Raw genomic sequence first — 23,625 nt, 5'->3', positions numbered from 1 at the left:
TACTTGGGTGACTTCGTCGCAGTAGGCAATTGCGGTGCCCTTCTGAATGTGACGGCGTTCGTCGCTGAAGTTCGTCAGAAGGACTTCCGCATGCCCAGAGTAATGTCGAGTAGGCCTCTAGCAATCGAACTTGGGTTAGCAATAGTGCAACAATTTGCTCTGCGATCACATCCCCATGGTAGGGCCTCTGGCACGAGACAGATACAAGGCGGTAGGAGCGCGGTTGTATTGTCACATCGTCGGCGATTCGCAGACGCTCATGTTGCCCGCCATGAATGGTGTCGGCATAGGGGCTTGCGGAGAACGTCACCATACGGCCCGGAATGTTTATGACGGTGCCGTGATCTCGCAGAAAATGCATCCCTAAGATCAGGTCTCTGCAGCAGTCGGGGAGAATGAAGAAAGTGGGAACGAAGCTGGAATCACCGATGTGGATTCGAGCGGTGCATGCTCCCGTTGGTGTCATTAACTGGCCACCGGCACTTCTTATGTGTGGCCCGGTCCACGGCGTCTTCACTTTCTGAATGCGGTCGGTCAGCTCCTGCCGCATGTTTGAGAAGTCTGCGCCAGTATCAACAAGTGCTGTGACGTGATGTCCATCTATGAGAATGGTAAGATCGGCACGGGCAACGTCGTCGGCGTTAGTATTCGTAGTCGTCGTATCGTCTTCTTGGGTAGCGTGGGGGGGTATTTTTGGCGTCGTGACACTGGGCAACCTTCCCCCCGGAGGTCGCTGCCGTTAGTTTCCCCGGCACGGACTAGAGGAACGAACACCCCTGACGACATCAGCGAAACTCTGGCGGTTTGGGGAATTGTAACGCACATGGTGCCGGGGACTGCAAGCGACGACGTGGTGAAGCGGCTTGGCTGGTCGACAGGTGATCACGATTCGGGGCACAACGGTCATCAAAGCGCAGAGAAGCGGTGGGCGAAAAACTTGCCACCCCAGCCTCTCGATGGGGACAGTAACGGCCAATGTGGCCAGGTTCCCCACAGTGGAAACAGAGTGGTCGACGGTCGGCCGTGCGCCACAAATCAGTACGGCGATCAGGAGGTCGTCTCACAGACTCCCGTTGCCACCACGGCACGGGTACGGTCCGACGCTGAAATTGCGGTACCTCCGGTGAAGGGGGAGGACGTCGGACCACGTCGGCATAGCTCAATGGACGTCACTCAGGGCATGGAGCTGGTGAGGAGAAGGCTTGCCGCAACTCTTGGCGCACGACTTCGGCAACAGAAATGACTGGAGACTCCGTAGGAGGAATGCCGAGGGCACGCTGCTCTTAATGCAGAATGACTCTAATCATTTCCCGTAAAAAAGGCTGGTCAACACCCTGAGCTGCGGCGCTTATTAGTGTGTTGTTGGGTAGGCGGTCAAAGTGGCGACAACGTTGCTGAAGTGCCCGCTCAATGATAGTCGCTTCTTTGATGAAGTCGTCGACCGTTGTGGGCGGGTTTCGTACAAGGCCTGCAAACAGCGGTTCCTTAATTCCCCGCATGAGATGACGCACCTTCTTCGCCTCGGTCATATCAGGGTCAGCTCGGCGAAACAGACGGGCCATATTCTCTGCATACATGACGACGGATTCGTTCGGCTGCTGTACGCGAGCCTCAATAAGTTGTTGCGCGTAATCGCGCCGGTCCGAGCTTGCGAATGTATCGAGGAGCTGACGCCGAAAATTGCCCCACGTGTGGAAGCTCGCTTCCCTGTTCTCGTACCATGTGGGAGCACTCTTTTTGAGCGCGAAATAAGCATGGGTGAGTTTCTGTCGCTCGGTCCAGTGATTGACATCAGCGACGCGCTCGTGCTGATCGAGCCGGTCCTCGACATCTTTAAAAGCATCACCATGGAAGGTTGCGGGAACGCGAGGCTGTTCAAGAGTCACCTGGGAAAGGCTCGGCGCCGTCTTAGAGAAGGAACAGTGGCCGAAGGTGTTGGAACTGCCATGCTGGTGGGAGGCGCAACGAGAGGTTTTTCCGGGCTCAGGCCGAGCAGGCGCCGACTGAATCGATGGACAGGAGTCGTGACGAGAGGCGGAGCTTCCGGACTGAGTGTAAGGGACCTGATAGGGGTTGAACGCATGAGGTTCAAGGCTCCAGCACCTCCACCAGTGTCGCAACGTCAAAAACAGAGCGCACAGTCCTGATGCAGAGGAATAGCAGCAGGTCGCCTTTTTAATACAGCGCGCTACTGCGACTTCTTCACCGCGCCTTGATAGAAGCGCGCATGCTTGCTCGCATAGTCCTCCTCTTCATCGGAGTACAGCCGCGGCAATATGTAAATAAACCTGTACATACAGAGGAGTTATTGCGATCCTTGTATGCAACGTGTAGCCTGACAACGAACGGAAGATTGAGGGCTAGGAGCCCGGATCAACAAGGGCGCCATCAGGAGCGACGGACCAGCAACGGCCTGAACTCAAACAGCAGCCCCCATATGGAACATTGTAACTGACCATAAGACGAAGTTCGACGCGCCGTCACTGGAAAATGCCTCTCTCAAGGTAAATGATGTTGTGCACAAAGAACATTGTCGAAAGAGCGCAAACGCGTTTATTATTTGTGCATGTAAGGATGAATGTTATTTTTATAAACAATAATAAAATAAATCTTTCCGTTTAAGGTGCCGCAGTCAGTGTCTCAAATTATAAGCAAAACTGCATAATATAAGTGGTGTCATCATTCCGATCCGTATTTCTCCTACTTCAGTATAAGGACTACATGGCCGCCCACAACGAATACCGCAAGCCCTTTGCGGACGCGTGCAATGTACGTCGGAGGGCGATCACAATAAATTGCCACTTTTAATAAAATTTACATTGTTGAGAACGTTAGGCATTCTTTTAAAACTGACTGTCCGCTCGTCCCCTAAATGTAATGAAGGTTGCCGTGATGCAAAAAACACAAATAGTTATCCAAAATGGCGAATCCTTATGAGTGCAATTGGGTACACTCAATGAAAAACACAGCAAACATTCAACTTACCTACACATTGTGTACATCTGTGTGCTCTTCTTCAGTTTACAAGCAATGCGCATGCTGAACAATGCTAGGGCATATCGATTTCTGTTTCGATTTCTCGTGCAAGTAATTTCCGCCTCTGATCAATCCAGCTGAAGGACTAGAATTATGATATCTGCTACAGGGGATTTTTTAAAAATTCCATATATGTTAAAAATGATCATCCCGTATACTAGTCGCCATCTGCTGGGCGGCAGGCGACGACACGCAGCCGACATTGAGAAGATGACGAGGAGAGCGGCGGCACGTGCGCAGTGCCTACTGGTGATATTGGTTGTTGACTTTAAAAAATGTTCTTCTTTCAAACAACATTTACTCGAATAAAAATTTCTAAATCACAAGCTAAGAGGTCGGGACGTATATTGAGCTATGTGACATATTTTTATCTGGAGGGCCTTAAGGCTTAATTGTGGCCTGAATCTCGCAAAAGATCCATTTTTTTGCCTAATTTGTAGGTGTTTTTCTAAGAAAATATATGCCTTAATGATTTCAAATTATTTTTAGCATACGCTATAGCAACAGGCGAAAGGGGAGAAAAAATATTGTAGCTGAAAAGTTAGCGCAGCTTATGCGAAAAAATTTCTGAAAACGCAACATTTATTGCTTTTTACTGAGCCAAATAAAAGCGCAAAATTCTAAAATGCATTCAGTTATCACGTTATATGACAGAAGGATATGCCACTAGAATGCTCTAACATAAAATTTGTTATTTTACCTAACTAGACTTGAATAAAAAAAATTACCTCCGAGCAACTATTGCTTATGCGGAAATTTCAAAGAACGTTCACGTGATCAAACATTTTTTTCGACGAAAATACTTTGAAGGAACCTTATTCAAACAAAAGCCATCGAGCTCAATTTCTTTTACAAGAAAAGCAACGACGCTTCTTTTTTGGGTCTGGGACGTTTCGCGTAGAATGATTTTGGGTCTAAGACGTTTCGCGTAGAATGATCCTACCGTAAAGCTTGTTCTTAGCGAATGGAAGCCTTGCCAACCCACAACGACGTTTCATGAAAGAAACTTGATACCATTTTATTATTGGAGACATAGTTACTTTCATCCTAAAAAAGTCGCAGTTTCGCCCGAAAGGTGCAGCATCGATTGCGATAGCAAATTAGTAGACAGCTATCCGAAGTAAGGATAGTAGTTTTATTAGCCGTATAGAGTTGTAAATGTTCGCTTAGTAACTAAATAAACAAGCACGGTGTCACGCGCGTACAGGTAAACATGAACACATCTCGCTCGATGACCGCGGAAACTCGTCAAAACGCTGCAAAGCGCGCCAGCAACAGCGGGCAAATTGACCTTCGCGCTGTCTCTCGTCTTGCTTCAACGCGAACGTCGAAAGCACAGCGCATACTAAGCTAACAGAACCCGACTCAGGCACTTCGTACCCATCGCAGATCGCTTTGAAGATGAGGCCCAGCGGGCGCACAGTTCGGCCTCATTGCAGATCGCTTTCAAGATACGGTGCCCGTGCGGCAGCTCCGTCAGCAGCAACCGCAAAAGCAGAACGCAACCTCCACCCCCCTACCGTCTCCGTCGCCTCCTCGCTGTGCACTGCGAGTGAACGAAGTCCGCGTGCTTCCGGCCGCCTTCGTGTCTCGCGTGCGCGAAATTAAGCTGCGGTTTGCGGCTCACCCTCGCACGCTTTCACTCGCGCACACAGCGTGCGGCGCGCGGCGACGGTTTTATCGCCGTTGGACTATACGGAACCTCACGGCGACGACGAGGGCGACGGCAAACATGCGCTTGGAGTGTTCATATAATTGCTATCGCAATAAAATGCCCGACACCAAACCTGCGATCAACCATTTACAATACACCACATACCAAGCACATGACAAGAAGTCTAAGCAAAGAATAACCAATTTGAGTATGGAGAGCGCTACTTTCGGCGGTCGGACCAGGGCAAGGAACGCCTCAAAGCGAGGGGCGATATTGCGTAAATCTATTCCAATCTGTTTTTATTCCAAACTCTTGACGCGAAATTTACGTAACCGCCGACGTAGGCATCGGGCTGTGACCCGCTGCGTAGTTTGAACAGCTCAACCAAATGCTCTCTTCGTTTTTAGGGGTCACTTTTGTTTGCGTTCAAAGCGAAAAACATTGCCTACCTTCACAGGTGCCTCTTAACTAATTGGCTGACAAGAGGCGAAGAACACGCAAGAGTGGATAGGGTTTCGGTGGCGCCGAGTTAGCGCAGTGAACGTACATAACGGGATGAAGAGTGCGTTGCGGCGTCTGCGATTGGCCCATTTCCCCTTACTTAGCTTGCGGTGGCGTGCCACGCAAGGATAAATATTGCGCCTAAAATGGATCCTCATCGAAGAACAGTTGGCAGAGCGATGTCGTATACGTGTCGAATGCGCTCGACAACGTTATAGTTATACTGCCACGGAATAGTTGTTATAAAGCGTGTAATTCATTCTCCCTGGCAGCGCCGAGTAGTCAGTGCCAGAGTGACCGGCGGGCAGCGATCTTCTATTCCTTTCGGAACTGGGCATTCTTCGGATATGCCGAAAGATGCCCAGTTTTGTTCGGCATACTAATGAATCTCTAATGCGTACAAGTCACATGGACGTGGTGAGTATTTGCGGTTTTATGACGTAGCGTGACAGGCCGGCGAAGTGGACGGAGCCCGACAATTCTTGGCCAATAGCACAAGGCTAACGATAAAAAGGGGTAAAACCAGAAATAATTATTTTTCTGTTGTTCCGTCTAATCATACATAATCAGCATGTACACGTCAAAGCAGACGGGGAGTCGTCGTTGTTTTCGTGACGTCGTGTGACAGGTGAAGTGGGAAAGGCCAGAAAATGTTTTGAGGAATCATGGAGCGGATTGCAGCAATGGAATAGAAAGATTTGTAATAACTTTAAGTAATAGTGCCGCTCGTCTCGTCTTTACCATTTCGTGTAAAATTGTTTTCGAAGCCCATGCAGCCCCTGTCACTACGAGAAATGCACTTTGTCTTGACAATCATCTTGACTTACCACTGCCATATTTAGAAAGAATCCTTGGCGTACCATGGTTCCGTCATAAGTACAACGTAAATTGTTGTGGCTAGGAAATTTTTAATGTTGAAGGAAGCTTGTTTTGTCGAAAGGAACCATTTTTAGAGCCGGAAATGCATGAATATAGAACGAGACAGAACATGTTTCACTTTTACACAGTGAAAATAGGTGTCTCACTTTACGTTGAGCAGCTATCAATGAGTACTGTTCTGAAATATACCTGTGCATCCACACAATTGAAAAAAAAAATGTTTGGGAGCTCTCTCTGCACTTGTCAGCTATTTGAAACGTACGTCATGTATAAGAATTTAATTGTGCTACTCACGGTGTGCAGCCAGGTTTCGTGGAAATAGTGAATGTGTAATAAGAAGTGTTCATAAACATTTTATAATATTCATAACAGGGCCCAGGTTGTGTCATTAAGTAAATGGATATAGTTTGTGTGGTGTTCAGCAGCTGCAGAAGTGGGAAAAGATGAGTATCAGAGTTTATCAGTGTATATTTTATATGCTGTCATTAACATACTATGTAATACTAATAATAAAACTTACTTGATATATTTAATTCCGAGAAAATATATTAAGGAGCAATATACGCATAGAAGCATTCATAAAACGCATTCAAAAGGCTGAGTAATTCTTAATCTTGACCAACAACATGCGCTCCCAAATCCGCAGCAGTTACCAATCAATTTTCCCGGTCAATTTCTTGACCGGGCTGTTTGCCACACGGGATGATTTGGTTGAATAAATGCGTGTACGGCCTTTTTCCACGCTTCAAGTTCAAAATATCAGTCACAGTACTCCTCGTTATTGCATTGTGATAACCAATGTTCAAATATGCGACAGATAATTATTGTCTGGCATATTTCGTGCAAAATTGTTATTTGTACGTGTGTGCGTGGAACAACAGGTTTATTACACTATTGTGCTGATGACCAATCTCTCGCGGGATAAAGTAAACGAGGATATATGAATTTTATTGGCGCAAGGGCCAGGGATGGCCAAAGAGCGCCAAGAAAAATTGTATTAAGCAGTCTATGAAGTGGTAAATGGCAGATGGTGGTTGTATTATGGCAGTATAGAGGCCTACAAGATTCTCTGTAAATGGCGTTAAATATGTAGACACTAAAATAGTGCAATAAGATATGTCATTGCCAATGGCACAGCCGTGTCACCGGGGCCTTTGAGCGCAAGGGCACAGAGACATGTGCTAAACAGTACTACTATAGCAGAAGCACCCTCTACAGAGAGGGCATGCTACGGATCTCTTAGGCTGATAAGTGAAACACAAAATAATTTAAGAAAATAAGCACCGCTTTAGTCTCTAAGAACGGTTCTGCGCCAAGAAACAGTGCCGGGTGTAGAGCAATACGCTGTTTGTATGCTTGAGGAAAATGCTTTTTTCGATCAGATTCTGCTTCCTGACACTCCTGCAAGACGTGGAGGACGGTCAGCCTCTCGCCATAACTACCACAGCTGGCAGATTCAGCACCAGTTATAAGTTAAAAATGGGTACTGTACGTGAGAATTAAATTCAGCAAAACCTCCATTGTATCCATGATGGGAGGAGTGAGAGTGGAGGGAAGGAGCGTGAGGGGTGGGAGGAGGAGAAGAGAGTGTTACGTATCAGGGGCGGCAGAAAAATATCGTCTTTCGACGTTATTTGCAGCAAAGCAAGCAGATATGCAGCCAAGTTTTTTTGTCAAAGAGACACGCACCAGAGATTACCAGAAAGTTTTTGTATGAGCCGACTGACTCCTCGAATCACACCCGTAATCTCCCCAGAAGGTGCTGTGAGCGTTAAAATGACCGGCGATAATTTATGATTCCGGGAGCCGGTCAGTAATTTTACACGCTGCGTTTCTAACGTATTGGTGTGTAAATACAACAGACGGTTACCAATTTGTTGAAAAGTATTGCTCGGATTGACACTGCTTCAAGTGGTGTCCGGAGAGAGAGATTGTGGCAAGCAACATATTTATCTACAATTATTGCTACACCTCCGGACAAAGCAACAAAATCGCCACGGTCTTTACGGAAGATAGCATATTGTCTGAGGAAGTTGGTTTATGTGAGTTTTAGATGTGTTTGGATTATATTTATCAAGGAGTTCTCTGATATCGTCAAGGTTGTGGAGAAGTCCTCTCACATTCCACTGTAAATTTTCTCTATCCATTAAGATTGTGTTTGTGCTGTGAGTATAAGGATGCAAAATTAGCTCGCGGAGCCCATTCCGGGCTCCCGAGGTAGGGCCAATATTCGTGCCAGGCTTTTTCCCCCGGCGTTAGGCCATGGTTGGCCAAATGGCGGTCTGCTGCTTGGGAGGGGTTGTCATCGATTAACTGATTAATCAAAATGTTTTGGGCATACTTCAAAAGGTGAAACACAGTTGTCTGCTTTTGTAAGACTCTATTTTAATGTTTGAGATGTGGTACCAAGTTTATAACACAAGTGTATAGACGTTTCATAAATGATAATCGTTTATTTTTTCATGACTAAATATAGTTCATACTACTGGCTTTCGAAAAGACAAGCAATATATGTTATAAAATGATACTAGTGCAAAAATAAATCGGATATATGACACTAGTGAATACTTGTACAGTACAGGTAAACGAGGCAAATCGCACATGTGAAAGGTGGCGTCCAACTGAAATGCTAAAGAAATTTCAATAAGCACAGGGGAAAAGAAAATTACTGCTTTAGTAATTTAAACTACGTGCTCTTTGCTACAGAGCGAACGAATGTCAATTGGCTGGGATGTTTGGGTGAAAGAGACACCTTCTCTGAATGGCCACACAGCCAGCATGCGGGAATAGATGCTCGGACGCTATAGATTTGCTGCAATCGAGATGAACTCCATAGTTATGTAGAATACATGCTCCATACCGGCGCGCATGCTGTGGTGCCAGGTCTTTAGTGAACTTTAATGAACATGACGATCAAAGAATGGGTTGCCTTAAATTGCGAGGGTATTTGAAGCCTCCGGCTTCGGGCGGCGAGATGGCGTGTGGAGTTTGGGGTAACTGTGGGGAACCGCTCAGCTCGGCATGGCTCGGGCCTCGGAAAAAACGTCGACAGTCGCTCTACGACATCCGCACAGCCACTGCTCGCGCGCCGCCATTCCAGTACGATTTTACGCACCCTAAGGTTCAGTGGCGTAGCCAGAAATTTTGTTCGGGGGGGGGGGGGGGGGGGCTCAAGTTGCAGCGCGGCTTGCTCCTTGTAAAAGTTGTCGAGGCAGCAAATACATGAATAATACCTGCATTTTCATTGCCAATGCCATCGTATATTAGATGCCGAAAACGCATTACTTAACGCTACGCACTGTCAAGACAAGTAAATTATGTGTTTGTTTTATAAAAGAATAGCTTCGTATGTCCCAAAGATTGTGGCAGAAATAGCTGATATCAATGCTTCCGCGTTTTTCTTTTTGTCTATCTAATAAGTAAAGAAAATATCACGCGAACTTTAGAACTATATCAGTTTGAACCCAGCAAAGCAGTGCATGCAGCTGATTTGAAAAACGTAAAGGCCATAAAATGAACTAGTTGAGGACAAATATTTTGATGAATCTTTGTCATTCAACAACCTTGTTTACATTTTTCTACATATGCAACGACCAGGGAAAAACCTCAATGACGCTGTCCTTCGTTGCAATGGACTGCGCAGGAGCATATGTTACCGGTCATATATTGTAATTGCACCGAAATTATAGTCGCAACAGTGAGTACATATAAAAAACGGAAGTTCCGGAAAATATACATTAGAAATGCGAAGATAGAATGAAATATACAAATGCCAAGATAAACGGCAAGAAAGTGTCGCGTGAAACCAAGTTCACTGCTTGTGTACACAAAACCTCGCAACAAGATATTTAAATATACGTATAAGTCTGCAATAAATCTACGTATCTAAGGAAACATCACTGTATATAATGCGTCAAACAAGACAAATAAACCTGTTGCGCAGTCACAGATAGTAAACTTCACGCATACGAGTATAAAGACAGACGATCCAGGCAAGAACAAAACTATGATCTCAGAAATCGTGATATGCATTTGGGTCATGCTGCGATCGCGACAGCACCATGTGGCTAGAATAATAGAAAAAGAATGCAGAAATCAATACGAAAATGTGTATTTTAACTACCTGCACAGCGGCAGCAATTATTCTGCACCCCAAATTAAAGAAGGGTATTGCATCGTTTAAAAAACAATCACCGCATATCCACGGGGTGAATGATGATGAGTGGGCGAAGCTCCGGAGGGAATCATCGGTAAACCGTGAATCTTCCGTGTAATTCGCCCAGTCTCGCCGCACTAAATCGAACGATTGACTTCCACCAATGACACGCGCCATATGTGACGTCATTCCTATTTCATAACAGCACCCTTCATTATAATTGCACCATCTCCCGCTTAAGGGGACGCTAGCACAAACGCGTTAGAAACGTGCAGTACTCTCTAGTAAGGGGGCGAGGCCACAGCGTCTTACGCAGCCGTTTACACATGCCGGAACGTGCACCGCGTTTGCCGACGCCATCACATGACTGCTGAGAGAGTATAACCCCCGTATTCATAAATGCTCCTCGACTTGAACTTGACTTGCCACCGCCTTCAACGCGTTTCGAACGCGCTGCTCAAGGCGGTGGCAAGTCAAGTTCAAGTCGAGGAGCGTTTATGAATACGGGGGTAAGGCGGAGAGGCCACAGCGTCTTAGACCAGCTTCTTACACGGGCCGTAACGCGCTAGCACAAACGCGTTAGAAACGCGCAGTCTCGTTAATGTTGGGTATTTATTGTCATCGTGGTGCGTGTGTCCACGTGCGCTTCGTGGCGTAGTGGTTAGCGCCGCGCGTTCGGAAGCGAGGGGTCACTGGTTCGGATGGATGGATGGATAAAACTTTATTTCATCTATTTAAATGTGGTTGGGCCCCTATATGTCCGGGAGCGCCCTGGCCGACATCTCTAGGCAGGCCCGGTCCACCAGCCAGAGCTGGTCATTCGAGCAAGTGGCCCGAAGAGCAGCCTCCCACGTGGAAAAGGAAGGGTTGGGAATAGGTTGTACCGCCATGGGCTTGGGGCAGCTCCACAAACAGTGGAAAAGATCTGCCCGGGGCGCTTGGCAGCTGGTACATTGTGGATTATTGAGACCAGGGTAAAATAAATGTGCCAGATATGGGGAAATAAGTGCCTTGGTCTGGATCTGGTGCCACATTGAACACTGATGGGGGGTAAGGGAATGGTGAGGGGCAGGTAATTCTCGTCTACATTTCCTGTAATACGTGGTAATCTGGTGGTAGGTGTAGATCCCTTCTCCTGGTTTTTCCGTGGGCTTGGGTGAGTGGTCGTCCAGAGTCCGGAGGGAAAGACCTCGGACTTGCGCATTAACGCGCTGGTTCCCGGGGACACACTCATGCCCAGGCACCCACGTGATGGTCACCGGATGGGGAAGCGGAGGGATGTTTTGTAAAATATGTGTGACTGTCTTAGGCGCTATGCCTTGAAGGAAGTAACGATACGCACTTTGGGAATCGGTGCAGATTTCTGTAATGGTAGAATCCGCGGCCGCATGCGCCACTGCTAGGGCTAATGCGACCCCCTCAGCAACGTCGGTGCGCGCTGTTTTAACCGAGGCCGAGATGTTAATGCGTCCGTCCTCCGTCATGGCAGCAACCGTGGCCGTTCCTTCGAGCGGCCCGACCGCGGCGTCGACGTAGAGGACGTATTCGCGATTTTGATAACGCCGGGCGTAGTAATCGGCCCGCGCCTTGCGTCGGCCCGGGTAGCGTTGAACATTCATGTTTCGTGGCAACGGTTTGAGGTGAATGTGAGCCGCGAGTCTTACAGGAATGGGGAACCACGGCTCTTCATTCGGGATATCGTGCCGCTTGGCTCGCACCCCAGAGTTCGGAGTAGGTTTCGCCCCGTGGGTGTTCGGGAGAGGCGCCGGAGTTGATTACTTCTCTGTGCCTCTATGATTTCTTGGACGGTATTATAGAGACCAGTTTGCAGAAGGCGGGTAGTGCTAGTGCGCACCGGTAGCCTCAGTGCGGTCTTAACCGCCCGCCTGATTAGTCTATTAGCCTGATCCAGTTGTTTTTCAGTGAGATCATGATACGGGAGGTGGTAGGCGAGGCGACTGACCACCAAAGCTTCAATCATTTGCATGGTGTCCTTTTCAGAGAGACCGTGATTGCGTGACGTAATCCGGCGAACCAGTCCTGAGATTTGCTTTATTTGCTTATCGAGGAGGGTTCAGTGTAAAACGTGCGTCTAGGTTAGATTGAATGTGCAGACCCAGGATCCTGATTTTATCAACCTTAGGTACTGGTTGACCGTGTACGAACAGGTCTATGCCTGGGTCGGACACGTAGGGTTTAATCGTGAGCAATTCCGACTTTTCTGGTGAGCAGAATAGTCCCATTATGCTAATATGCTGTTCGATGACGTTGATAGCTGTTTGGAGGAGATCTTGGGCCTCCCCAATGGAGCCTTGTGACACCCATAGGGTCGTATCATCAGCATAGAACGCGTGGTGCAATTTAGGTATACCTGTGAGCTCTCTGGCAAGTGGGGCCATGGCTCCGTTAAATAATAGTGGTGATATTACTGCTCCCTGAGGTATGCCCCTATTTGGGAGTGCAAAAGCGGCGGATGTTAGTGGACCTAATCTAATCTCGGCGGTACGATTTTCCAAAAAAATCTTTGACATACTGCCAGATCCTACGGCCGCATCCTGTGGTGGCAAGGGTCCTGAGGATATGTTCGTGTCCTACGTTGTCAAAGGCTTTTTGTATTTCTAATGCTAGGATAGCTCTCGTGCGTGCCGTCCGTCGTTTGGGATAGAATAAAGTCTCTTTAATATGCAGGAGGACATCCTGCGCCGATAGGTTGGGGCGAAACCCAAGCTGAGTGTCGGGGAAGAAACGTTTAGCTTCTAAATGCGGTTGTAGTCGCCGGACTATCACGTGCTCAAAAAGTTTACCAACACAACTCGTTAGCGAGATAGGCCGTAAATTCTGAAGCAGTAAGGATTTGCCATGTTTGGGAATAAGATTAATCTGGGCGTGTTTCCAATCGCCAGGCAGGGTGCCCTTTCGCCAGTGCTCGTTAAAGAGATCCGTGAGCTCCTGCAGAGATATGTCATCTAAATCTCGAAGGACTTTGTACGTTATCCAGTCGGGCCCTGGTGCCGTGTCCCGGGTAATATAGGCGAGGGCCTGCTTCACCTCCGGGAGTGTGGCATCTGCATCCAGGTTTTCGTCCGGAGCAGGCGGCGTTAAAGGGGATGCGTTCGGGCTTGTAGGTAAGGGCTGCGGAATATATAGAGTTTTGGTGTGCGCCATAATATCCGTGCCCTTTCGCTCCTCTAAGTAAATGAGCTTATGGGTAGTAGTGTTCATGTGGGTTTTCGTGGAAGTGGGATCGAGAAGAGCCCTCAGGATGTTCCAAGTACGTTTTGTGCCCAGCGTTCCTTTCAGGCTGCTGCAAAACTTGGCCCAGTTTGTTTGAGCAAGCTGGGTGCAGCCTCCTCCGTGACTGCAGCGATACGGAGGCGAAGTTTGCGGTTTAGTCTCTGGCGTTTCCATCGTTTTGAGAGGCTTCGACGAGCCTCCTACAGATGGAGGAGGTGGGGGTCTACTTGTGGGGCATTCTTGGTGTTCTTAATCTTTCTGCCAGCTCTATCGAGCGCGTGTTGTATCTTTTCAGTCCAAGACTCCAAGGTTTGCGGTGTGGTATCCTCCACGGCGATGTACGTACGGAGTTTATCCCAGTCAACAAGAGTCTGAATTTTGGGCCGAAAAATTTTGGAATTTTGCGTTAGGATTGTTTGTATCACGTGGTGATCACTGCCTAAGGTGTCCGGCAGGACCTCGTGTGTTTTCACTATCACATGCGTGCTTGCCATCGTGAGGTCTGGCGTGGTGTCCCTTGCCGTACTGGTGCCCACTCTCGTTGGTATGGTAGGATCTGTAATTAGAGTAAGTGCGTGGTGCATCATAGTGTTATGTAAAAGGTTGCCCTTCGCCGTGTTATTTGCATAGCCCCATGCTGTATGGCGCGCATTAAAGTCGCCCACTATGATTCGGTGAGTGTGTCGTGTTCGAGCAAGAATTTCCGGTATCCTTGTGCCCTTATCTTTAGGGGGACTGTATATGTTGACAACTAACAGTCCTTTTCCCGATGTGGGATTGGACGGGATCATCTCGAGAGCGGTGTACTTGGTTCCTCCTTCTGAAGGACCCCCCGTAGGGGTTCGGTCGATAAAGGGGAGGGGTTTATTAATAAGAATAGCAGTACGCGATGTTACGGATTCCACGTTATATCCCTGCAAGGATAGCGACACGGACCCTGTTTCCTGCAGGGCCACTATATCTGGCGGGTTCGTGGAGTGTTGAATGTATGCGGCCAATTGAGCGAGTTTCTTTTTGATGCTTCTACAATTACATTGCCATATGTTTAGGTCAGATGAAGTTTGGTTTCCGGGTGGACGAGCTAAGCCCGCTCTACCCGAATTCTGTCGCTTATTGGAATTGGCTATGTTGAGGCGTTATGGGGGTCGAAACCCCCGATTGTGGGCTAGTCACCTCCTCCGTGGGCTGAGGGGAGCGTGCGGCGGCGGCGGATTTGGGTTGCTTATGCTTACGGGTTGGTGATGATTGAGCATGCAAATCGTAGAGGTGATTAATTGCAGTTTCTATTTTGTCAATGCGTTCAATAAACATGGTCTCCATTCTTTGTTGCGCCTGTTCTTGTTCCTTAACCAATTGTGTTTTAACAGCCTCAAGGCTGTCGCTTACAAATTTTAGAACTAGCTGCGTGAGGCCTTGTGTGAATTCTGGGGTTTGGAAATATTGTGCACAGGTCTGTTGTAAAAGGACTGGTGCATGGGGCAGTGCTGAGTGGGGAGGTACTGGGGAGGCCTGCTCAACGGGTGACTTACTAGCGTCGGCCAGGGGGTCCTGCCGTTGCTGAAGCTGTGTGTCTGGATCCAGGTTCCCTCCTGTTGCCGAACTGGATGAACTTGTGGGCCCCCCTCTTGCCGCCGAGCCAGGTGCTTGGGTGGGTTCCCGTTGCGGGAGTGCTGGCCACGTGACCTCGCTTCTCGCGCCGCACTGCGCAGGAGCGAGTGGTGGGTGGTTGCTGAGTGGTGTCGCAGGTGTGCGTATGGTAGGAGGTACTCGGGGTTGAACATGTTGTTTAGTCTTCTTTTCGTGGTATGATATTTTCGGTTCCTTGGATTGCGTGGTGCTCTGAGGTCCTTGGCTGCAGGTATTTTTAGGAATGTCGCCAGGTTGTTGGTTTGTCGTCGATACCTTGGTATCCCGCCTTGGTGGAGTCGTATTGTGTCCTTTTGGGTCCTGGTGCCCCTCTTTCAGTACTCGGGGCCCGAGCCCCCTCTGACGAGCAGGGCAACCCAAGTCGATGGTGGGATGGTCATCGGATCCGCAGGTTAGAGAGCGTGGAAGGCAACGTTCGTGGTGTTCATCTGGGTTAAGCATGCCGCAGTTCCCGCACCGCCGTTCTTGTGGGTATGGGCAGATGTCGTGTCGATGTCCGGTTCGGAGGCAGCAGTGGCACACTTGGGTGACTGGGCGGAAAGGTCTGCATCGAAATTCCACGCCTTGAAAGTATACGTAGCTGGGAACTCGCCTTCCCTCGAAGGTGTAGAGACATGCTCCGTTCTTTCCGAAGGGTCGGGCTTGGATAATGTTGATAGCATGGGGATAGGTTACCGTCTAGTTGATGAGGGCATCCTCAGTAGGTATAGGTAGGGCTCCTGTGATTACCCCTTTGCAGGAGTTGTCCGGGGAAGCCACATACGCAGAGACTTGATACGACTTGCTGCCGAGCAGGAGCGTCTGAATGTTGCAAAGTTGTTCGGCCTGGTCAGAGTCCGGGGTGCTGACCAGGGCGATGTTCTGTTCCTTGCGTACTCGTATTCGCGCCAGTGTTGCCAGGTTTGGCTATAAATAGCGAAATTGGGCTATGGGAAAAATTTTTTGGCGTCGACTTGGACGAGTTGGCTATGTGGCTATATTTGGGCTACTGAAAATCTGCGACTTGGCTTGTTTGGGCTATAAGTGGCGCCCTAATCCACGCTCCAGAGGTGGCTCTGATCGGGTAGAAGCAAATCTCGAAGGCTATGCTTCAGCTGGCTGGAGGCGGTCGCGTGTCTGTGCGTGTGTGCGTGCGCGAAATGACCCCCCGCCTTTCCTTCCCTCTCTGCGCCGTTGTCGGAGCCGGTGGCTTTGATCTTTGATGCACTTAAACTTACGCCCTGCTTGACCGTTAGGCACCCGATTCCCGGGCATCGGGCTGAACCTGGGAGTAGTGGGTCTCTCACAGTACACTGTACTACCATGGCTATGCTCAGGAAGGGAGAGCAATAACATAGGGTCGGGGCCGTCGGGCGATCGTGGCGCTGAAATGAAAGGGAAGCATGGGTGGATGACACGCTCCAGTTTGTTCATGTCCATGCCTTCCGGACGAAGCATCGCGCCGGGCACAGCTTTAGACCTACTCCACGTTCCTGGGGCGAAGCTTTACTGCCATTTTCCTTTTCCTGCTAGATGAAGTTTTCTTCGTGCTTAGATTCGAGATTCATTTCGATAGGAGGCCAAGTATGCGACAAGTGGGAAAAGGATGCGAGAACGTATAAAAAAGAATGAGAGCAAGACCCCGCGCCAAAGTGGATTCTGGTGCTTTTACTTCTAGATAGTTTGCCCGTAACATCGTGGATGCAGATACTCATTCTGCTAATATCGAAACTTGTTTGCCACGATGACATCAGTGCACCACGTCACATGAACTTCACCCACCGTGTTAGATTAGCTTGCGAGGTGTCGTGCTGCTGACTCGAGGACGCGGGTTTGATTCCCGGCCACGGCGGCCGCATTTCGATCAAGGCGAAATCCAGGAACACCCGTGTACTTAGGTGCACGTTAAAGAACCCGAGGTGGCCAAAATTAATCTGGAGTCCCCCACTGCGTCATGGCTCCCAATCATAGCGTGGTTTTGGCACGTAAAATCCCAGCAATTATTAAAGTTTTAGAATAGGGGCCTCAAACGTATTGGGGCCCCCCAAAAATAGCGGCGAAGCCACTGCGCATGCGCAAGACGGAAACTGTGTTTGGGTTTTGCGTCGGGCACGCTATTTCATGGATTTAGTGGGAACCCCAAAACCTGCCCCAAAAGCTTTCGTCAACAAACATGGCGGCGCCTATCGAAGCGACGGCTCTAGCCTAGTACAAAACTAGACTCGATTTGTGGTAATGAGTGAAGTTCGTAAGCTAGAAGTGATTGCGGTTATCGCTTTCTCTCAACTAACATATGTAATGAAGATGAAGTTCTAAATTGTAATTAAAGGCAAAAACACGAAAGTCTAAATTACTTTTCTTATCATAAAATGGTATATTTTATTTTAATATTTATAACAGCTTTTCTTTGACGCCGTAGAGACGCTGCAAACGCAACACGCTATCGGCAAACGCCAAACGCCTATTCCAAAACTCTTCATTTCTGCATGCCCCAACGCTAACACCCGGAAAGCTCTTTGGAGCCCCAAACTTTAGGGACCCTTATTCTAAAACTTTATTAGCCATCAACATGGTTGGCTTTTTGACAGTAATCGGTTTTCACAGCATTACCGGTGCTATCAATTTGTTGTTTACCATTGCTCTTTGTGCGCCGTCACGGCTTTTACCATTTCGAGCGAGTTAGTTCGGGATGTGCTCGTCGCCGAAAACGACCGCGCTTCTTACACTAGTGTGCCGGTTTGCGCAGTAATCTTTTAAAGCTCCGCTTACACCGATTCAGACAGTGAATGGCATCTGTTGCCTGTCCCCTTTCTTAACGCATGTTCTTGGCGAGCGAGAGACCTAAGATGGCGGCCAGGTTGATGTAAATTGACACTATATAGGTAGTGTGTGTCCCAGCTAATCCGGCCCAAGCTAATTGAAAAACAAAAACAAACAAAAAAAAAGATAGCACGATGCGACAAATAACGCGAGATATCATATCGCGAAAGACATGTTTTAGCTCATAAAAAAAGAAGCCGTGAGCACGTCGCAGATAGCTGGAAAGCTGAACTTCTGCACCGTAGCCAGAGATAACGTGAAAGATCGATGACGCTGAACATTACTTTGTGTTCACGACAGCTAAAAAGCAGAGTTTGTAGTTAATATTTCTGTAAATAACTAAAAATAATAACTTAGTACTAGCTGTCATAAAATAAAAGCACTATTTCGCCCTCTGCAGCGATTCACTGGAACTTAAGAGCTTCCGGGGCCAACCAAAAAGTGTTCTGTGCAAGCATGATGTCGCTGTTGTTCATGTCAAGGGCCGACCATCACGGTGGCACGGACTTTTTGTTACGACGGGTTGTGCAAGAAAGGACTGCCGTAGTCGAATGTGAAAATGTATACATAAATGAAATTGCAAATAAAAATGGCTATATTTGGCTACGAAATATTTTGCACTTTTTTTCTGTTTGGCTACATTTGGGCTACAACTTCTCTAGCTTTTGGCTACGCCGCCTCGTCGGACCTGGCAACACTGATTCGCGCCTCCAGAGGCAGCGGGGCTCGGAGTGCAGTTTGTATCGCGGCTCGCAGCGGTAAGACCGCTTCTTGTTGTAGTGATATGCCTCCTCTTATTCGGAGAACCACCTTGTGGTCCCCTTCGGGAAGGCGTGGGAGGCGGGGCCGGCCGGGTCCTTGTCGACGTTCGCGTGAGTCGAATGGGGCGGGTGGTTTCTTCGAGGACTCCTCGGCGACAACCCTGCGTCGGCGAGCGTCGACCACCCGGTACCATGGAGTGTGAGGCACCGGTGGCTGAGGGAGTGTATCATTGGACGCGTCGGCTGCCCCGCTCAGGCCGGGGCGGTAGTCGCAGGGCCCGATGTCGTGCTCAGGCTCCATGTATTCAGCATCCATGCAGTCCAGTTGGCCTGCCGGGTTGGAATTGCTCGCGGCCATTTCCGCGGCTTGGGCCCTTAGCCAGGGAGCCGCGTTGCGGGGCGCGTCAGGTGCGCGTCCGGTGGCGACGCGGCGTCCCCGTCTACCGTGCCGCTGTCGCTGTGGCGCGTTTAGGCTAAACGCGATGACCGCCGCTTAGGGATCTCAAACGGCCGTCGCGGGGTGAGAAAAGAGCCGAGCCCGGAAATATTGGTGTGAAGTAAAAGCTGGTGACTTGCCGGTGACGATGGTTGTATGATTTCGTGCCGATGTTCAAAGATTCCGGGTGGTCGAGGATGGATTAGCAGAGCCAGATGCGACGCGATGTGCATCCGCCGGCGCCCAGGTAGCAATCTCCCTGGTTCGATTCCGCGCTACGGACACAACTTTCGGAATTTTTTTTTCATAAAAGTAGACGTGGCTACCTACTACTACTACATACTACAGCGAAGGGACAGAGCCACATCCTAAGGAGCTTCGCCCCTAAAAAGAAGTACGAACATGTAGCTAAAATGGAAAGAAAAGGACAAACAAAAGCCACAGATGATGCGGCAAGTTGATTTACCCAACATCAGAGTGCGTGCCGGGCTTTCAATGAGCAAGGTTTGTCAAAATTGGTTATTGATGTCCCCGTAATTTTTGTATTCCCAGGATAATTTTGATCATGCTAACTATTACAATAAACGGTGAAAGCTTCTGTGGTTTTAAAAGCTAATGAACAGTCATACGTTTTCATAATTACGAGCTTATATAGGAACGTGAAATTAAAGACATTTTTACAGGCATTGATTTTTGCTGCTTCGCTATCTAAACGATAAACTTCACTCATCGGCAATAACTTCGGACACGTTGATGGCGACGTCTCTGTGGGTGTATAGAAGCGCCAGCATAACCATGCGTTCCTCAGACATTGTAAAGCACAAGTGGTTTTTAGTAATCTCATGTTTGAAAATCTCTCTGCCCTGGCAGTGGCACTGGAAGGGTGACTAGAATCTGCAGCAGTTTGTACGCATGTACATATAACATGCATTCTCTATGAGAGAGGTGGCATCTATTCCTGTGCTAAAACCTAAAAACATTTCGATATCGTTTCCTCAGCCCCACGCTCGACAAGGTAGACAGCCGTCCTCTTACGGAAGCCACAATTCTTGGTCCCTGGTCTCAGCCGACGGCGGAACGAACTGCTTTAAAAGCGCTAGTACGCTTTTTAAAAGGAACAGGACTTAGTGAAAAACTATAGAATGGGCGGACTGATACGTTTCTTTTTTTCTTTTTAATCTTCTCTTGTTTTCTAATATTTCGGCCCTTACCCCATCCCCCTGTGCAGAGTAGCCAACCGGACACTTAACCTGGTTAACCTCTCTGCCTTTCACCTCTTATTTTCCTTCCTTCCTTCCTTCGATATCGTTGACATTCTTGTTTACGTACCTTGCACAAACAGTAAGCTGTTAGATTCCAGCAATATCCGTCGTTTCGTCAGCAAGTACGGAGAAGCAGCCTGCAGCGTTCACTTTTGCATCTAGGCTTTCTTTGATAATTTCACCACAAATTTCTATAATTTGGTTTTGTACGTCTGGTTTAAATACGAGGCATTACTGGGGCAACTTTCAAAATGGCTCTTCAGATATGTATCTCCACAATCAACTCGCATGCGAAGAAGCGCTCTGGAAATACCAGTATTTTCAGCGGGGGCTTTGCTTAAATCCATAGGACCAGTGTCCCTATCGCCACGGAGAGCCAGACCTTGCCGCCCGCAAAAAAGAACTGTCTCAAATTAAATAGGCCGTTGACTTTCTTCTGTTTTCTGTTATTTTACTTTGTCTGCCTTGGTCCAGCTTATGGATCACATTGGGCGCGCTTCCTGAAAATTTTTGGAGAAAGTTATCAGATTCCAGCTGACAGTTACGGTGATATTTAATATTTTCGTGTGTGTGGGAGATTGCGAGCGCGTGCTTCCATTTCTGGAACGGCTTGGACACGCGCGTTCGAGTGCGTGCATGTTGGCCCAAGTTTATAAAAACATTAAACCCAGAAAGTTCCAGAATTAAAAATCAGAAGCACGCCTTTGGAAATGTCAGTGCACTTTTCGCGTCAAAAGTGTATGACAACTTGATACCCATCAAGTTTCGGAATTGAAATCTATGCGCTCCGTAGATTCCGGTGCCGCTGCGAGATGCCGCGACGCGCCCGCTCGCTATCGAAAAGCTCTTGAAACTTGGTGCTCGGGTGGGGCTCCTTACGTTATGTGACTCCAGGTGCATGGGCGTTGCCACGAAATCCAGCCCGAGTTCGCAATTTCCGCGCCGAAATGTCTTTTCGAGCGTCAAAAAGACATTGTAGACAAAATCTAGAATGATTCCCGGCACCGGTGGTTGTTTTGGTCGGCGCGGTGCATGACAGCACGAAAAAATTTCGGGGGGGGGGGGGGGAGGGGATCAAGCCCCATCAGCCCCCCCCCCCCCCCCTGGCCCAGGCTACGCGCCTGCTAACGTTCGTACGTTTAGCGCGCTTTGATTTGCCCTTACCGAGGCGCAGTTAGAACGCAGGCTAGAACATTTCTCCAAATGGACTATAATGCTTTCAGCATTCCCACACTGTAAGCAGTGCTAAGTGTCTCTTTACTTTTAAGCATGAAATGCTTTTAGCTCCCGTTGCCGGCGACCTTCAAGTTACCTTGAGCCAAAAGCATAGAGCCGTTATCCGGCACTCAAAACGAGAACGTGCCGGCAAATTGCGACAATAAAACGAGATCATCCGGGCAACCAGTCAAAACTTAAGAAAATGCGGTCTCTGGACCCCCAACCCTTTGTACAGGACCACACTTGCATACGCTACACTCGCGGACATCTTTCTGTGGCAATGAAGGGAAAGCTACGGAGGCAAAGCGCGCACAAGTGAGAGCGCTTTTGAAAAGAGTCCAGCGTTTTAATCCACGTTCGTTTAAGGCTGGGGAAGACAAAAACATAAACAGCTTATTAGCAACAGTTAAATAAGACAGACACACCACTGAGTGTAAAAGTTTACTTATTTTGCGGCTTCTCCCTTCCGCGTTAGGGCAAACGCGAAACCGTCGAACGTGAAAGCTGCGCTGGCGGCATTCTTGGCGCGGTAACATATGTGCAGCATCCACGCGCCCGTAGCTTTCCCTTCATTGCCGCAGAAAGTTGTCCAGTTGTCCGCGAGTATAGTTACTCCCCAAACAAGTTACAAAAGATATTGCTTCAGAGCTCTTCCTAATGTTTCTTCACAATATCAGTCAAGCTGTAACTTCTAGTAGGCTCAAGTTTTATTTGTCATTTCCGATAGCGACGTTCAAAAAGCAGAGAGAGGGGGCCTAAGGCAGCATATTTGCAGCCGACCAGTTAGAGAGAGCAAGCTTCACTTTAATGATTGGTAAAGGTCCTTAAGTGGATAGGCATAAATTGCACACTACACTAATTGTAGCGTTCGGTAACTTAGCTGGAGGAGGGAGGATATATCTAGAAAAATACTTACAGTATAAAGGTCTTTCAAGACTGCATTTCCATATAGATATGCTCCGTGTGCTGGACGTCCGCTTATGCAGAGTAAAAGAACACTGAGAGTAAATTTTGCCATGTTTGCGTTCGTCATGGGCCGCGATATTTTTCCGGCGAAGTGAAGGCGATACGAAGAGTTTCGGTAACAGTAGCGCGCTACATGCGTACATATATATAGATGCAAAGAAAATCACGTGATCTGTATTTAAAGGTTATTGAGCTCGCAGTTTTCTTAATCCGACTTGCTAAACGCCGCTGCAATAATGATTGTGTATTCTGCTTACATTAGCATTGTATTGCATTGTTTGGTACCGCTAAACCCACTGGTAAAAAGCTAGGAGAGCCGCCGTACTATCGTGGCGTTATTTCTTTTGCTGCATCGAGAATTTGCTTTACTTAATGCAAGCATTTATATTTATTAGATTTTTTTTATTCTATATTATCAATCAAGCGAAAGTGAGAAGGTGTAGCCGTCGCCAGTAAACGGCGCCAACTCCTCTGTTTATTTTTGTCGAAAAAGAAGAGAGGGCGGTATACGTAACACAGTTTTTTTTATTACTTTATAAAAGCTGATTCCGTGTTCACTGCAATGCTGAAATGCTTCATTTTTCTCTCTTGACATTAAGTCCACTATCGGAGTTAACTCCATACTTATGACACGTGGAAAAGCTTTTCGGCCAGATGGAACAAGGCGCGAATGACCGTCTCTGTTAGCATGGTCTAAAATTGAAAAAAAAAAAATTACGCACGTTTCGTGGTGCAGGTTACATCATGCGGATATCAACCGCGACTTCAGGCGACAAATATTCTACCGTATCTTTCCGCTAACGCAAGCCATGCTGTAAAAAAAAATCTCAAACACACTGTGCAAGGTATGATTAGGTACAGAGGTCTGTCCGACGAACACCATATGTCTTAATATTGCTACGAGGCGCTGCAGTAGCGAACGATGACGAAAGGACTGACGAAGACGATTGATAGTCGCGAGCACGGGCTTATCTTGTACGCCTGTCTTCTGCCCGTTGTATATATTGTGTGAATACACTGTCAAGCATCTTTTCTCCCCGTAACAATATCGTAGCTTGCACAGTGTGTTAAAGGTT

This window comes from Dermacentor silvarum, chromosome 4, assembly GCF_013339745.2.
Source record: "Dermacentor silvarum isolate Dsil-2018 chromosome 4, BIME_Dsil_1.4, whole genome shotgun sequence".
Taxonomy (NCBI): Eukaryota; Metazoa; Arthropoda; class Arachnida; order Ixodida; family Ixodidae; genus Dermacentor; species Dermacentor silvarum.
Note: the sequence above shows the minus strand (reverse complement) of the source record.